Raw genomic sequence first — 7539 nt, 5'->3', positions numbered from 1 at the left:
ACATAATATCTCATGTATAGATAGATTCGTCCGTGTACATATGCACACATAAATGTTCACTATGAGTATACAGAAATTTTTGGATGTATATGCATATGTATGCGCTCGCGCGCATGATGACATGTATTGTGTATTTACATATCTGTTTGAAAGTATGTGTGTGAGAGTGCTTAAATATATGCACGTGGATATCTACATAACTCAGTGTTCATTGGATTTTAGTCTACTCAATCTTTGATTCAACGGTTTATGGTATCCAAATGGAAGCAATATATCTGATTGCAAATATAAACTGTAGAAGCAGAAATCTAATCTACTGCACCAGTGCCGACATATAAGATTCATATATTGATCAGATAGGAAATCCATTATCGGAAGTGCGTGAATACATCTGCAACAAATTAGGGGCACTGATGTCCATTAGATCCCAATAAGCAATAATTTAGAAACATGCGGCAATAAAATGGTTTTAACATTTCCATTTTAAAAACTGTACTGCTCATTTATTGAGAGGCTTAAACCCGTTCTGAGTAGGCAATAATACGAATAATATTGATATTGATTTGAATTTAATGTTATTCAAAAACTATAGTAGTATTGACAATCATATTAATTTGAATTTAATTTCATTTAGAAATATTTAATGCGGGACCAGTGTTTGTTGTATTATATGTTTTTTGACATTCGACAGTAGCCGAATCTTCTATCGGAGACACTGATTGCTTAAAATATTTATATGAATAATCACTGTTGATGTCAACTGCGTTACCATATTACTCAAATTGTTGCGTCAAAGCCACACGCTGGTTGTCTAAAATAACTTTCATAAGCATCAACTTACTGGAGCCTATTGGATGATATTTAAATGGAAAATTTTGCCATTTCGCTACAATTGTCAATTGCAAAATGCATCAGTTGATTGTTAATGCCACCGCATAAACATTTATCTAGATTGTTATAAAATATGGAAGTACTTGTAAAATTATGAAAATGCAAAAATAAAATGTGAAGATCGGATTATGTTAGAATTACATTGACTGTTAAGTATACACGACAAACCCAAAAATAAACTGCAAAAGTAAAGACGTTTTTACCATATGAAACGCATGGAGGGACAATGTAAAAACACCACTCAACCTACATATGAGCTGCACCACGCCCCCCTACAGGAACGAATCGCAGAACGCTCGAGAAGACACAATGAAAGGGTAAAAAACATAACTGTACTGCATCAGCATGCCAAACAGAAAAAAGCTAAAACCAATGCTGAAGTAAAATTTCTTTTTAACACTGCGAGATAATTCTTAGTTTTTTCTCTCGCATACACTCCATGACGCTACTTCCTACAGACATTTCAGTAAAAACATTTCTTCAAATCCTATGTTTAATCTAGCGTCGGCCAAATTATGTTGATTCCAGTATTCTTCCATGTTTGTTGGGTGTCTTTGAAGAAACAGGAAGTTGAAGAAGAAAAGTGGTTTTAATTTACTTTCGTCAATTGTACCAAGTATAAATTTATCCATCTTTCTTTCAACTAATGTATTCGTTTGATGTGCACAATGTGTTTAGAAAATGGAAAAAAAAAAAAAAAACGATTATAGGAGATAGCTGCAGTACATGACAAGGACTATAACATAAAACCTGTTACATTTTTCTGATAGTTAATTTCTCTGCTGAGATCTCCACTGTTTGTGTTTCATCATAAATTCTAACACTGTCTGTATGCTTGCTGTTATTGTAATTGTTTTCATTGAACAAGTGCTATTAGGTAAATAAAGGATACAAAGAGAAATTATCAGAAAAATCACACAAATTGAGAATCAAATATGTAAATATTATTTAGCAACTAGTATATGAAATAGAAAAAGAATCAATGAAAATATATCTATGTAACCAGAACTAAAGCAAACTTCTGAATCAAACTAAAATGAGAAATATTTGAATTCCGACTTGAATATGTCTTCATGAATATGTAATTTTTATGGTTTCTTTTGAAAGTTCTAATGCTGCCTGTCATATCTTTTCAATCAAATTGAACAATGACTGACTTTTACTGTGATGCCTACCTCTTATCTCCACCTTTCACTTCTTTGTCACTTTCTTTAAAAATACACGAAATTTCATGTCTATGTTGAATTAGGTTTCTGTTGCTCTTGAGTTCTTTTGTGGCGTTGTTAATGTTTGAGCTGCTAAATTTGGGAGAATGTGATTAAATTTGACCGTTTAGGATATTTTTGTTCTTTACTGATATTGTTAAAATAGGAAGGTACGATTTGACAGCAATTCCTGTGGATCGAGCCGCCATACCCATTTTAAGTATTTCTTAATTATTCTTACACTGTAACTTGACCAAATATAAATAGCATACAAATTTCCTTCAAATTCCGCCGAAGCAACTTCAACTAGGAAAAGTTACCACCCCATCACCCTACCTCTCCAACGCACCATTCTCCGAGCCTTCCGGCGACTCCAGTCCGACCCCTCCACTTCCCACATCTTCATTAACCGACCCCTCCCCTCCTTCAAACAAGCCTACAACCTAAGCGAAACCTCTTGGTCGACAGCTTCTTCCCTAAACCAACCTCCCAACTCAGCTCGTTCCCCTGCTCCAGCCCACGCTGCCGCACTTGCCCTTACCTCACCAACACCACCCTCCTCACAGGCACCCATCATCGACCCTATCATATCACTGACTCCTTCACCTGCATTTCAAGCAACGTCATCTACTGCATCTCCTGCTTTTTCTGCCCTTCTCTATACATCGGCCAAATGGGAAACCGCTTGGCTGACCGGTTCGCAGAATATCTCCGAGACATCCGACTCGGCAATGACACCCCGGTCTCGCGCCATTTCCGCTCTGCCGGTCACTCATTACAACACCTGTCTGTGTTCAGATTGTCCTTGCACAGGGGCCATCCGTATTCCCGTCTTCGTCGTGAGCAGGGATCAATCTTCTCTCTTCTCTCTTTTGCACCATATGGGCTCAACTCTCCTCTCCTCTTCATCTAACCCTCCTCCTCTCTCCTCTCTTCCTCTCACACCTACTTCGTCGCACCCACCTTTCCTCTCTTGCTCTGGTACCTACTTTTTCTCTTCACTCCTACCCACCTCCCTTCATCGTCAACCCTCCCTCTTTACCCCACCCCTACACATTCCAAACCCACCATCCCTATACATCCCATCCCACCACCATCACGTCAATGTCACCAGCCCCCTTCCACACGCACGCACACACACATACACGCTTTCACATACACATGCACGCGCACCTTTGTCTTGGGATCAAAATTAAATTAAGAAAATATGAAGTATACCATAATAATAATTTAATAAACCCGTATAATTTTAATTTATAAATACCTTTTAAGATACAACTCCAGTTGTTCATGGCTGGGCAAGAACATCCTGTCTAGGATGCGGCGGGACATCGATGTCTTGCTGGGGTTCAGCGTCTTGGTAAGGCCAATAAAGGTGGGGAACTCCACTACATGTTGCGGTAGCTTGTTGTCGACAGAAAGGTCTTCAATCATTCTGGACGCCAGTGCCAGCAGTTTGGGTAAACGCCTCACCGATGCTGGGCTGGCGTGCTTTCTTTGCACATGGCTGCGACGACTAGCTACTGGCACTGCTACGAGAAGATTTCCGGTGTTTCCCACGGAAAGAGCAGGCCTTGATTCTCTCCTCAAACTGGATGGTATGCGCTGGGTGTTTCCTCTTGTCATGCGACTTCAAGTCGTAAAGGCTCACCGCTTGTTTCTTGATGGTGGTCTCCTTGGGCTAGCACATGTCGCACCGGAAGTACAGGATTTTGGCGTTCCTCTTATCCGTTGACGTAAGGACAAAGTAGTCCTCCAGGTGGGGCCACGGGTTCTGAGACTCCTGGCTCTCAACCTGAGCGATCTCTGCCTCACACACAGTCGTTGCAGACTCCTCAACAGGCCCTCCATTCTCAGGCCGAATAAAAAGGTCTTCACTTTCCATAACGACAGGCAATAACTTGATAAGCCGATAACGTACACTGTAAAACTGTCTATAATGTGACAACGTCGTAAGTGAACACAACTCAAAACTTCAGAATTAAGCAATGCTGCTCAGCTAGCCGCTACTGAGTCGACCAATCACGTCTTGTCACATGTACATGTAATCAGCCAATAGCGTGACTGACGTACTCTTCGAGATACGCCCACAACAGACAGGAACAAACGTATGAATTTTGTTAGCGGGCTTAAAGTTAGCTTCACTAATTAGCTGTTAGTGGATTAGCGGAACCGTGCCCACCACTGTGTATATATAACTGTTCAATTCCAACCTCAAGCGTTATTCTGTTTCTTGCTCACGGGATTAAAAATCTCAGAATGATCTTTGCAACAATCGTGTGATGTTGCCCACAGTTCACCACTCTTGATTTCTTCGGGAGTGTAATAAAGATGAATTTACTTAGATCTGGAAATTTCCCAACATCATAGGTATTATTTATTACATCTGTCAATTTTCTAATTCCATATTCCTTATGCCTTTATCATCTCAATGATAATCCTGTCCTGCCCAGAAGCTTTCTTTTTTCCTCATCATTTTGATGACTGCTTGTACTTCAGATAGCAGGATTTCTGGAGTCAGGAAAACTAGGCAAGGTTGCTTTCGCATCATGAAATAAACCTCCTATATACTCTATCCATCTATTCAAAATATCAATCTTCTCAACCAGCATGGTACCATCCTTTGCTCAGATACATCCACTGTTTAAGGATCCCAGCTTTCTGTCAGAGATCTCATTTATCTTCTGAGGTACTTTGTATCCTACCGGAATTCGCCTTTCAATTTCTTCACACTGTCCATTCAGCCAGGTCTCTTTAGCTTCCCTATTTTAAAATCGGTTTCAAAAATTTTGGTACAAAGTCAGCAATTTAAAGGGAGGTCACAAGTCGATTATATTGACTCCAGTACTTAACTGGTACTTATTTTATCGACCCCGAAAAGAGGAAAGACAAAGATGACTTCAGCGGAATTTGAACTTATATATATCTTAATATCACTTGCTAAAAGTGCAAAGTAGGAATTACTTATTTTAACCACTTTGTGACGAAAGATTTTGTTCTTATATGAATTATATCACAATATTTTTTATCAAAGAAAGTTGAACTGATTATACAAAACAAAATAGTCATCAAGAAATTTCATGATATGAAGTTTCATCTTCAAGGCATCACCTTTGGGAAATTATTTTGTCTTGTTAATAGAGACTAGTAAACACACTAAATTAAATATTATATTTGTGCTTTTGGCATCTGAAGAAAAGCATCAAAATAACAAAATAAATATTTCATGAAAATTTATTTCATAAAGACGGTTGAGACATTTTTCTTCCGCAACCTACTTCAGTTGTGCAAAATATATTGATTTAAAATCATTCCAAAAAGAAATATTTTTTTGTACAATTGAACAATTTACAAAAAATATTTTTTAATGTATTGATTGCCATTATGCGTTTACTATACTGCAGTATATTCTAAATTTATTCCATTACTAAATTTCTCAATTTCAACAAAATACAAGGAGATCACAGATGTAAAAAAATATATCTAGAATCAATAATATCGATTCAAGGATTTAACTACTATTGATTAAATTATTATTGATTAGAATATTGATTTAGAAATATCTTCCATTTACTATATATTGTTCTACACATAGAGGTATTGACTATCAATATAATTTTCTCATGAACTTTCACAGTGTGAGGTGTTATATACAGTACATGGCTGATATTCTACAGGAGTATTTTATTGTCTCTTTAAGATCATAATTTAACTGAGTTCTAGTGTCAAGCTGGTATCAAAAATATTATTCTCTTTTGATGAATACTGAATTGGGAACATATGTTTTGCTGAAGGCTAATTAAACAACTGCAGATGTACCCAGACTTCAATTCTTGGTGCCAAGCCTAAATTTGTAAGTAAAGGAAAGATTACATTAAATACTATAATTTTTAAAAACTTATATAAGAAACGGTAGACGGACAATCCAATTCTGCTATTTTTTATAGATTTGAGAGCGGTAGAGAGAGAAAGAGAGAGAGAGAGAGAGAGAGAGAGAGAGAGAGAGAGAGAGAGAGAGAGAGAGAGAGAGAGAGAGAGAGAGAGAGAGAGAGAGAGAGAGCAATATTTATAAAATCTTAATCCTCTTTGTTTCTCAATTGTATTTCTCACTGCCTTTTAAAATAGAATTACAATATAATTTCTAGAAAAGTACTGACAGGTTATTTCAATTCTAGCGCTTACTATTTTAATATTTATACGTAAAAAATAAATTATTTATTTATGATTTATCTGATTAGATGAAGCCCTATGTTTGCTTTAAATTATATAGTTTAATATTTAAAAAGCAAAAGTTCAGGCATCTGGCTGTAAAAACGGAAATTCAAACCATATCCAAGTTTTCCAAGTTTGTAAAATTATCTCTCTCAACTTAGCAGAAAAAAATGGATCTAAAATAGTGAAAAGACGTATAACCATATGTATGTAACCTGCTAATGTTTTGATGGTGACTTAAATTGGGGTGCAAGAGACTTAATTCCGCTTTCCTAAAGATTATTGAAATTTTATGTAGCAGATACATAGAATCTATTATCTAATTTTAAATATTCAGCTGGTTATATGAAAGAATTCTGATATAATTAAAGAAATAACTATACCATGTCATAGGTTTTGTTTCTTTCATATGTTACTATTGGTAGTTACGTCATCATTTAATTCTTTTTTTCTATTTACGATTTGGGAGATACATTATGAGTTTCTTTGGGAAAATGTTTACAGATATTCGAAGTTAAAAACTCTGAGAGACTACTCATTCATACACACACCGAATTATTGCTATTTTCTTGGAATATATCTGTGTTTATGCATGAAAATATATTGTACATATAAGCATATACTTTTTTTAAGACGCGCTTGTGCATCCTTTCATGTGAACTGTTTACAAATGAAGAATCGGACATATTTTCTACAATCTTTCCATTTCGATATTTAGTCCATAACTAACAAAAGTAATTTCTTCTATTTTCTGCTGTCATTTCCAGGAAATTATAGTAATATTGATTATTGGCATATTATTGTCATGTTTCTTATACGTAATTTCAAGCTTGTATGCACGTAAAAGTTCCTTAAAATTTTGCTCCAGCACTTTGTAAGACAGGTGGAAGTTTGTATGCAGTAAATAACTTTCCTCCGAGAAGTTTAAACTGGATTACAACGCACGCACACCTCGCGCGTGTACACAACACACACACACACACACACACACACACACACACACGCAAACAGGTATATATTTAGTGTAAGATAGAGATGAGTATGATGACAAATGTATTTGCCATAATATTTCTCTCACTTGAACGTGTATTTCTCCATAATCTATAGATCTATTTTAAAGTGTTGCTCACGTATATGTAACAGTAGTGAAAGTGTTCTCTTCAAATTTTATAATTTTGGTAGCTGAGTGTAGGAGACCTGCCTTTCTGTTCAATCTTTTAGAACACCTATT

Source organism: Octopus bimaculoides, chromosome 3 (genome assembly GCF_046866305.1).
Source record: "Octopus bimaculoides isolate indiv1 chromosome 3, ASM4686630v1, whole genome shotgun sequence".
Lineage (NCBI taxonomy): Eukaryota > Metazoa > Mollusca > Cephalopoda > Octopoda > Octopodidae > Octopus > Octopus bimaculoides.
The sequence above is the reverse complement of the archived record's forward strand: the minus strand, read 5'-3'. Positions refer to the sequence as shown.